This window comes from Mus caroli, unplaced genomic scaffold, assembly GCF_978045245.1.
Source record: "Mus caroli unplaced genomic scaffold, Mus_caroli_1 scaffold_5, whole genome shotgun sequence".
NCBI lineage: Eukaryota > Metazoa > Chordata > Mammalia > Rodentia > Muridae > Mus > Mus caroli.
The window spans coordinates 64,813,157-64,824,460 of NW_028227260.1; the positions used below are offsets into that span (position 1 = coordinate 64,813,157).

At 42.9% G+C, this 11,304-nt stretch overlaps 1 pseudogene; it reads left to right on the top strand.

The window, feature by feature from the left end:
• The first annotated feature begins 1,069 nt into the window (after positions 1–1,069).
• Positions 1,070–1,426, top strand: LOC110287512 (small ribosomal subunit protein uS5 pseudogene; annotated as a pseudogene).
• Positions 1,427–11,304: the final 9,878 nt, after the last annotated feature.

Here is an 11,304-nt window from a genome sequence, read left to right on the forward strand (position 1 = left end):
TTACTGTTATAGCACCGCCCACCATACTCCTCCTTTGCCTTCTCTCCCTCTCTCTATTAACTACTCTACTTTTTTTCTTAGTTTTCTCATTAAATTACTTCACTCTGATATTCTCCTCCCCCCATTCCTCCCCACCCCCAACCTCCATGGTCCCGTTTTACTTTCCTGGATTTGACAATTACTGTAGGCTATATACTCACATATGAAGACTGTGAGTTACAAACTCCAATGTGAGTGGTTTTGTCTCTCAAAGTTTGAATTACATCACTCAATATGATCTTTTCTAGTTTTACCCATTTGCCTGCAATTTTATGACTTCATTGTTCTCTACAGCAGAAATAGTATTCCACAGTGTATATGTACCATAATTTTGTTGTCTATTTATCAGTTGAAGGACTTTTAGGTTGTTTCCATTTCCTAGCTATTGTAACTAACACAGAAATGAACATGGCTGAGCAAGTATCTATGTAGTAGGATGTTGTATGGATCAGAGGAAGTCTTGAGTGAATAAAGTCTTGAACAAATGTGTATTTTAACACAGTCACAGACTACTCATCTACAGAGCCCTCCTGTAGCGACTAGCTAACCATTTCCTCTTGTGCTGTACCAAGTTGTAAATTGTGGGGGTAATGTTAGCAGTTAGAGAACTCTGATGGATCCCAACTTCACTATATGTGTGTTTGTGTGTCTGTTCTTCTTCACTTCGTTACCATCTATTGTCAGTTTTCTTTCTGGGTACCCAAGCCTTTTGGGCAAACTTCCTAATGCTGTAAAGTTTTAACATACTTCCTCATGTTGTGGTGACCCACCCCTACAACCATAAAATCATTTTGTTGGTACTTTATAACTAATTTTGCTAGTGTTTTGAGTCATAATATAAATACCTGATATGCGGGATGGTCTTAGACAACCCCTGTGAACCAGTTCTTTGACCCCTGAAATGGGTCACAACCCATTGGTTGGTCGAGAACTGCTGCTCCTGGGTATCAGCAAGTAGTTTGCAAACGAGGACCTGGAAGTAAACATCTGAGTGACAGGGAACTCACTTTGAAAATGGTTGGTTAAGGACATGAAGATCAAATCCTTGGAGATCTACCTGTTCTCCCTGCTCATTAAAGCATCTGAGATTATTGACTTCCTGGGTGCATCCCTAAAGGATGAGGTTCTGAAAATCATGCCAGTGCAGAAGCAGACTCGGGCTGGCCAGCAGACCAGGTTTAAGGCTTTCGTCGATATTGGGGACTACAATGGTCACATTGGTCTTGGTGTTAAGTGCTCCAAGGAGGTTGCCACTACCATCTCAGGGGCCATCATCTTGGCCAATCTTTCCATCGTCCTTGTGAAGAGAGGCTACTGGAGGAACAAGATTGGCAAGCTACACACTGTTTTATGCAAAGTGACAGGCCACTGTGGTTCTGTGTTATAGCCGCTGGCGGCTACATGAACTGGGTTCCTGAGAGGAAAGCTGGGGCTGTATGGGAGAGACAATGAGAGAAGAATGAGACCAAGACAAAGTTTCTGATCAAGGCCCAAAGTTTACTTTTTGAATCTGGAATTAAAAGGGGGGAAGCCCATCCCCCACCACACCAGAATCTCATTGTTTTGTCAGGATTTCATCAGGAAAACAGGTTCAGCTTCTCAGCAGGTAACAGTGTCTTGAAGGAAACAGCAGATATGGCGGGACAATAGACTTTGCCTAGGTCAGACTCCACCGTAGGTGGGCTATCTGGCTGTGGCATAAACAAGGTCTAAATCAGCCCGCTCAAGACTGGGGCAGGGCACAATTACTCCCTTTTTATTTATTAAAAATTAGCTCGACTGGGGAATAAGATTTACTTATGTTCCATTTACTTATGGTCCTGCCTGGGAATTATACAGACTGGTGGCCATGTCTGTCTTAGGACTGTATCTATTGGACTCTTTCTGACACATCCTGGAGAACACGTTCAGCTTGTTTGTATTTTTTTTTTTTTTTTTGCGCAAACACAGCCTTTTGGTATTATTATGAACATACACGCCCTCTTGGCATATGCACTAGAAGTAACTGGATGCTACTGGCGATCTGCTGCAGACTGAGCTTTAGCATCAGTTTGTAAAAAAAATTTAAATTTAAAACAAGTAAGACAAAAGCAAAGTGTGCTTTTGGTTACCTTGGGGGGGTATAATTCCCTCTTTTTTGTTTTTAAAAGCAATTTTTTCAGAGTGCAATGAGCACGTTCAACAATTCTCCACAAGAGAAGCATGGCTAGAAGTTGTGTAGACAATGGCCCAAGCTTCTGACTTCAGGCTAAACTCCTCCCCAGTTATCTAGCAACAGTAAAGACCATAAAAAGGGCTGTTCAGCCCCACCTTGCTCTCTTAGCTCTCTCACTCCTTTGTTCTCTTACCTCTCACTTCTCTCTCCTTTTCCCTATCTCTTTGCCTTCTCCTCTTCTCCTCTTCTCCACCCCCCCTCTCTCTCTTTGCCCCCCCTGCATTTCTATAATAAAGCTCTTAAACCATAGAGAGTCTCTGCTCCTTCAAGACCCTCTGTGCACTCTGGTCAGTGTTGGGAACTTCTTCCCCTATTCCCTCTCTCCTACAACCCTGGGGCTTTAGCAAGGTAGCTCCAGGGTCCCCGGTCAGGGGCTGCCCCTTTTTCACCCCGCACTGCGTGGGTCAGGCATTCTCACCTGGGGCTGAGTGGAAAAGCGTCCAGCAGCTCTGCCTGTGCCCACCTTCCCAGAACACAGGAACTCTGGCCAGACGTTAGCCCCCTTTTCCTCCCCACTTTTCCCCAGGGCCCCACTTTTTTTGTTCTCAACAATGAAGTAAGTCTGTTAAAAAGAAAAAAAGAAAAAAAAAACCCTCTGGCTTCATTTGGCACATGGCAGTCAACAAGAACAATCTTTTCATATTAGAGGAGACCTGTCTATTCCTGGGTTTTTAAAAATAAATTTATGCCAGGCAGTGGTGGTGCATGCCTTTAACACATAGTACGTGGGAGGCAGAGGCAGGCAGATCTCACTGAGTTTGAGGCCAGTCTGGTCTATAGAGCTAGTTCCAGGGCAGCCATGGCCACAGAGAGAAACCCTGTCTTGAAAAAAATAAAATAAGCTTATTTGGCATAGGAGTCACTCATAAGCACTATGCACAAATAATGGGACAAAATAGAATCTACTTTTACCCATATTCCTAGGTCTTCTGATCTTCCTGTGGATGGTGTTTTTCTATCACATTGTTTATGCCTTAAATGTACTCATAGCCCTCCTTATTGCAATCCCACCTCTAACCATACCCTTCCCTCATGTAAACAACTGCCTTTGGGATGGATTTTTTGTGAAAATGTTACTTATAGTGCAAATTTCTCTACGTTATATAAAGGTTTATGCAGGGTAGGCTGAACTACAGTCATTTTGCTTTTCAATCAATTAATAGAATCAAGAGAACTCTTTCTGAAAATTGTGATGATTTTTTTTTTAATTCATCGGATCCTGTAATAGCTGTGGCCACAATTTTATCCCTGGAATGGTTACTGGAATACAAAGAGAGGTCTCAAAGATGGCCTGTGTGAGTAGTAAAATTACTAATACCACAGCAAAGATACTAGCAGAAATTAAGAAATGGGTGAATTGAGAACCAAAAGTTATTTGTTGTTCAAGCATAATCTTGGTTATCAACAACTTACTGATATATGTTGCTTTAATTTGTCAGACTTTTCTATACTATTAATAGTCAAATTAATGATTTTCAAAAACAGATAGACAAACTCTCTGAAGTGGCCTTTGAATGGCCATCATGGTTAAGATGGCTTTTTCCTTCCCTTGGTCCTCTAATAGCTATCCTTTCAATTCTCTTATGCTTGTCTATATTAACTAGACTACCCATAGAGGCAATGTATTCTATATTATAGCCACTATTAAAATAAACTTAGAAATGGGGAGATGTAGAGGGTCCTATCTATAAGGCCGGGCTTCACTTTAATCCCCCATATTATTATGTTTATCCTAGACTCCTGAGCATTGCTTCTCAGCAATATTACCCATTCTTATGAAAGAGGTCTCATGTAATTTACAAAAAGAATTTACTAGAATGCTTATTACAAACCTTTCCTTCCTAGACCCTTATTCTAAGTGTCATTTCTCAGTAGAAAGAAACCTTTCTTTTGGAAGATGGTACAGATACTTTGCCAAGGAGTTTTGGCGTAGTCATGCTTTAAACTTTGTTGTGATCCTTGTACTGAGGAAAGTTTTCTTAAAGTTGTACAGTGCTGAACTATGTCAAAAAAGCATACTGCTCAGGGTCAGCACCAGCTAAGCCATGTGGAATCTGATTCTTGCCTCTCATGGATCATTCCTGTTGGCAGCCACGTTTGCAGGCACCTCCACAAAAGGAGTTTTTGGAAACCTGTAGCACTAAGATTTAAAAAAAAAAAAAAAAAAGCGCATCACAGCCAGGAAGCACAAACTTGGTCTTCAGGGAGTATACAAGCAAACGACACACAGTAGTCAAGCTCTATGTCCCCTTGGAGTCAGTCTAGATAGCCTAGATCTATAGGGGAGCATAGACAAGCCATGTGGCTCCTTTCCAGCTGCCTACACTGCGAGTCTCAGAGACCAGGCCCAGAAGCAGGGTTTATGGGAAAGGCTACAGGAAAGGCAGAAGTAGTTTTACTTGCTTCCCCAGGAGCCACAATGGCAGCTTCCTGCAGCTGCCACCTGGCCAGGGAGGAACACCTGGATGTTGTTGATTGTCTCTTGGCTCTTAGGAGTAGCCCTGACAGGGTCACATAGCCAGAGGGGGAAATCTTGACAGCTTTGACTGCCACCTGGATTTTGTGCAATCTGACTTAATTATCCCAGCAATTTAACTATTTAAACAAAACAAAGCAAAGCAAAAGCAAAACAAAAAACAAAAAAACAAAACCCCCAAAAGAAAAAACAAAACAAAACAAAACAAAAAAAACAAAAAAACCTCACCCCTTGTCAATAACGGACTTTCTTTAACTAAGGTCCAAGGTCCTTAATTAAAATTTCTAGGGCCTGAAAAAAATAATTTATGCTTAATTTATGGTCTGGCATACAAGAGACCTTATAGCTGATTCTAAGACAGGGAAGGTACTTAGAAAACAATTGCAGTTTTAAAATGCCAAAAAGACTGGTAAAAAGACGCCTAGTACTTCCTTCAAGTGTATAAACTTACAAAGTAATTCACATTCAAGATTTGGCTCTCTTTTCAGCCCTTCAAGAAGTGGTATATCTGGGGGGGGGGGAGAATGTCACCTGCTGTACATGTACCTGGGGTGTCAAGTGGTTAATTATCTCATAGTTTGCAATTTGGGGGATGAGGGCAAGGAGACGAGTCTCCAGGAGCTTATCTTTTGAGAATTTAGAATGGTGCTGTGTAAGAGAAACCCTGTCTTGAAAAAAAACAATAAATATATATATATATATATATATATATATATATAGATAGATAGATGATAGATAAATAAAATAGAATGGTGCTGTGGTGGTATGAATGAAAATGGTCCCCAACAGGCTCACAGAGAGTGTCACAATTTGAAACAATTATGACATATGGCCTTGTTGGAGTACCGTGTGACCTTGTTGGAGGAAGTATGTGTCACTGGAGTTGGGCTTTGAGGTTTCAGAAGCTCGTTAGGTCCAATGGCTCACTCTCTCATCCTGCTGCCTGTGGATCAATATGTCGAATGCTCAGCTCCTCCCCCAGAACCACACCTGCCTGGATACTGGCATGATTTCTGCCATAATGATAATGGACTAAATCTCTGAACCTTCAAGCCAGCCACAATTAAATGCTTTCCTTTGTAAGAGTTGCTATGGTCATGGTGTCTCTTCACAGCAATCAAAACCCTAAGACAAATGCCTAGCATAAAATGAAGTTTTCCTTAGACTTTGCATTCTCTGTTGTCTCTAGATCATCTGCATCAAGTCACTGATTTGTTTTGAGGCTGATACCAAGTCTGAAGGGCTATATTAACAGAGCTGAGTTTATTTTGAGTTTACATAACTATAGTTTAGTAGTCCAGTATATTGCCCATTGGCCATAGGAGAATGAATAGATTCTTGGGAATTTAATTTTGAGAACTCTAATATCCATAGTGTTTGATATTGACACCTATGAATGATAATTAGGATACACAGAGCAGTGAGACAGGTAAAATTTGGTAAGGAGGAAGTCAAATCCCAGACTTCATCTTGAGCAGTCCTTTTTGCAAGTCTTTTAAAAAAAGATTTAATTTTATGTGTATGAATACACTGTAGCTGTCTTCAGACACACCAGAAGAGGGCATCAGATCACATTACAGATGGTGGTTGCTGGGAATTGAACTCAGGACCTTCAGAAGAGCAGTCAGTTCTCTTAACCACTGAGCCATCTCGCCAGCACTGACCCCCCCCTTTTTTTTTTTGCAAGTTTTGTAACTCTAGTTTTTAACAGTTAATGTGACACCAAAGGAGCCTGGAGGACAGCATGAGCTTTGCTATAGTAATAGGCATCATAGACAGCTATTCCTTTTGCCAGAGAGAAGGGAAGGAATTCCTTTTGGTGGAGGGGAACTAGTTTCCTTTGGATTTAATGACGCAGCCTTTTGTTAATGATAAGGGATGGTGTCCTCTCTTCTGTAACTGCTTCTCAGCTGAAATTAAGATATTACTGTCAGACCCTGGAAGGCTGGAATGCCAGTCAAAGGTCAGGAGGGGGCAGGGTACATCTGGTTTGCTGTCTAGATCATGTTGGACCATTTGAAGTTAGTGAAGTACAGTCAACTTTGGAGTGGTCTGAAAGGATGGCCCAAAGCATGGGCTCAAGTTGGTAGGAAATCCTGTCAGAAACATCTGGTTCACATCAGCTTTCAGCAAATGGCCATTTTTGGAGTAGTTTCTAGGATAGAATGGTGTCCATCAGCTGACTGGAAATGTGTAAGGAGAGCTATAACCTACAGACAGAGAATAAAGTTTAAGAACTTAAAGGAAAATCTTACATTTGACACTTCCCACTCAGGAACAGGCAGTAGGTGGGGGAAGCTTAGGCTGTTGACTGATATGATGCTGATCTGTGCACTGGATGTTATCTGGCCCAGCCCGGCAGGAACATTCAAGTAAAGGGGAAAGGGTACGAGCAGGGAGGGCAAGTACAACAACTGCTGCTACTCTGGTGCCACTGCTGCCCTGGCTACCACTGTTGCTTAGGGATGCTGAGCTGAGCCATTGGAGGGCTGGCTAGTGAGTGGGGTGCAGGAGAGCTTCTAACTGTGAAAGCTTCAGGAGAAGGTTCTTTTCCCAGGAAGTGTTACAGCTCTTATATATATGACAGATGTTCTCAGATGATGGAGGAAATCTCACACACCCTTATTCCTTCTGGATAGGATCTTATATACAGTTTTGGAATGGGTTGGGGTCTGAGAGCAGGTGCTTTCTATTGGCTTGGTCTGAGATGTTAGGAATGCCTCATGCCTCATGTACAATTGGAACAGCTTTTGGGCACTGCCCCTACGTGACTGATGGCCATAACTCTCTCTATGGGGGCTATGGCTATGTGACAGGGGCCTAGCGTCAGAAGCAGGCAAAACTTCTACTGTCCCTTTGGGTACTCGGGGCTTCCAACCCAGCTAAACATTATCAGCCCTCCTCTCATGGTCCATTATCCTTCTTTTCTTTTTAAAAAAGGAGAGATGTCATCAGAATAACTGTCTACTATGTTGGGAACAGTTTGATATTGAACCAAGACCTGATTGGTAGTGATCTTTGTAATGCTACTCACCTGCTGCTTTATAAATTGGATGAGGCATGGAGCCAAAAGAAGCAAGCCTCCCAATGGCTAGTACAGGGCCAAGGAGAGGAAGAAGCCAAGCTACCAAAGGGTTAGAGTACTAAGGGGGTGGGGTGTTGGGAGCATAGTGTGCCCAGAGTTTCCTCCAGAGCTCTTTGAATATTTGTACATCTTGTTCTACCAGTCCAGACTCACTGATATAGAAACAACATTCCTCTCCCAAGAAAACGCAGTGTCTCTCCCTGTTCAGCAGTCAGTAAGTCCAGGACCCTCTGGTTTTGGAGAACAACTCCTGCTAAGATAACTTTATCTGGCATTGAAAAGACTAAAGGCTGTCTGCCAGTGGAGGCCATTGCCTAATCAAGCTTGCCTGGAAGTGGCTGGCCAGATGTTGTATTTGGACAAGGGCTGTTCCAATGGTTTCTGTCGCCCCCCAGTGAGACACCAAGGCATAGTCCAATGAGCAGAGGAATAAAGATCTCTCTCTTTCTTTGTCTTCTCATCTGCAAGTTGAATTCTTCAGGTTCATAGAGATAAGCCTGGGGAACAATTATCACGGGGTGTGTGTGTGCAGGAGCCTTGGGAATGGGGTGCCTTTTAACCAGAGGAGAGCAAGAGGGTTAACACATACTGATTTGGCAATGGTGATGTCACAGGCACATGTAAGAAGGGTTTTCGAGGAGGGTCCTACAAGGCAAAGGGAGGGTGTAGGTCGAAGAGAGGAATGTCTTGTGCATTCCTTGTGGGTAGGGTTCCATGGAGGTCATGGAGGGAAATGTTAATAGGAACAGCTGCTAATAGTGGTCAGGAGAGAGAAGCACTGAAAAAACATTGGGAGGAGTTGGGATGGGTGGTTAATGGAAGAAGGTCAGCTGGATATTGGATTTATTGTAGCAAGGAAAGGGTAGCTTGGAGTTACTTCTGAGATTGATTTTCCTGTTGAAGAATATTAACATGGGTAAAGACTGATTTAGAGGTGGTAACAAGTTAATGGGAGACATGTAGGTCAGCTATGGAGTATTTGGCATAGCCATTAGGGTAGAGTTTGCCCATGACTCCGGTTTGACAATGTTCATCCCATGGATCGTTTATGGAAAGCTGAAAATGAGTTTTAAGGTTAGCAGCATGGTGCCACTGTGGCTAGTGGATTCCATTCTGCAGCTCCAGTATCTGCAACCTCCATATGTGGAGACCTCCTGGAGACCTTCACCTGTGTTTCAGTAAGGAAAGCAGAAGAAAGAGCTAGGGGTAGTGGAGATAGAATCCAGGTGTAGGGGGATCTCAGTCTTGGTCCAATATCCTTCAAGTGGGCAATCCTGGGTTCCTATGATTTTACTGTATCCTTTGTAGGTCTTCCTAGTGAAGAATCTCCAGTGGTGAGTGTTGGGAAGGTTAGGGAAATTCTGGGCAGTAGCAGAGTTAGTCTGAAGAATGAAAAAAAAACAGCCAAGAGAACAGAGGAGAGGGGAGCTTGTGGATGGCACATGGCCTGGCCAGCAGTCACCAGGTGCTCTGGATGTGGTATTCCTCTGCCTCCTCCTCCTCTTCCTCCTCTTCCTCCTCTTCTTCTTCCTCCTCCTCCTCCCCTGTCCTTGATCTTCCAGTGAGAGGCAGACCATCTTCTTGGTTGGTGAGGTGATGTTAGACATTTCTGGCTTAGGCTTGTCCTGTGGAAAAACACAAGCAAAATCCCTCTCAGTTATAAGGAGAGGGTCTGGTTCCTTCCAAATTCCACATAAAAGATCACACCATCATACTAGGATTGGAGATTAATTTTGGTGTGTGCTGGTAAAGGGAGATAAGAGGGTGTTTGGAGTTTTTGTAGATGTTAAATATATTTAGTGTAATCAGAGTCATCATTAATTGTACATTGGGGGGGGGTAGGTGGTTGCCTTTTGTTTTAGAAGTTGGGCTTTTAGGATTTGATGTGTTCTTTCTATTATTCCATCACCCTGAGGGTTGTGGGGAATCCCAGTATGATAGGCAATTTCCCAATGTGTGCAGAAGGTTTTGAATTGAGAGCTAGTGAAGGCAGGGCCATTATCAGTTTTTATCTGTTGAGGAATGCCCATGTGGCAAAAGTGGAGAACATTTGGTGAATTAACCTTTTTGAGTTTTCACCTGTTTGGACAGTAGGCCATATAAAATTCGAGTATGCATCTATGGTAGCAAAAACATATTTCTGTCTACCGAATTGGGGAATATGGGTGGCATTAATATGCCATAAGGCATTGGATTTGAGGCCTCAGGGATTGGCATCCATCATTTGTAAGGCTGGGGTGGTAATGAGGGATGCACGAGGATAATGAGGGACTATCCTTTGGAGTTGAGCAAGGGAGATGTCAGGGAAGTGGGCATGAAGTCCCTTTATATTTGTGTGTGTCTGTGATGGAATTGGTCTGCTTGCTCAATTGAAGCTGTGAATGTTACTGTTGAGGCTGTTTGGTCAGCAAGAGCATTTCTCTCAGATATTGGGCTTAGCAGTGGACTGTGAGATCTGACATGCTGGATGTAGATGAGGGAGTCTCTTTCCTGTAGGAGTGTGGAGACCTGGATGAGTAGAGGGGAAAGTGGATTGGCATCTAGTTTGACAAAGGATCTTGACAGTCAGGGGAGCAAATTGACAGCATATACACTGTCTGAAAAGAGGTTATGAGGGCTCTTGACTTCTCATAGAGCTAAACAGATAGCATATAATTCTTTGTATTGGGGGCAGTGGTGGGGCAGTTCTCTGAATTTTAGAATAGGGGGTTCATCCCAGGGGAGTAGTATATTAAGCTGCAGCTCCTCTCTTTCCCCCATTAGTAGATAATGAGGGATTCCAACTATGGGCTTTTTTGAAAATAGTACTTGAGGGGCAGCCATCACAACAGAGGGAGGGCAAAGGCCCAAGTTTCATTCGTATAACGGGTGTCAATTCATCCTGGGAATCTTATTAAGCTGACAGCAAAGTGGGAGTGATTTTTGATTAACATTGAATATTGGGGGGCTGGAGAGATGGCTCAGCGTTTAAGAGCACTGATTGCTCTTCCAGAGATCCTGAGTTCAAATCCCAGTAATCATATGACGGCTCACAACCATCTGTAATGAAATCAGATGCCCTCTTCTGGTGTGTCTGAAGACAGCTACAGTGCACTCATATAAATAAAAAAAATAAATCTTAAAAAAAAAGAACAGCAAGATTGTGCCAAAACTCATTTAAAAAAAAAATTGAATATTGGAGAGTAGAAAAGGGGTTGACAAGAATGTCAGGTTCTTTTTCTAGTGTTTGTAGGGCTCTGTCCCTGCCACTTTTAATCATACTAATGAGTACATCCACCTCATTTAAAATTCAAGGTGCACCACCTATTGGGGTGTGGAGCCATTCCAACACATCCTGGGGTTGGTAAAGGGCCCCCACAGGAGTACAGGAGGAATTAAAGATAAAGAGCTGTATGGGTATTGTTGGGTTCATACCAAGCAAGAGTCATCTTTTAGGGCTGCATTGACAGCCTTGGATTGCTTCAGGGGGACAGTGTTCTTGGTGAGGAG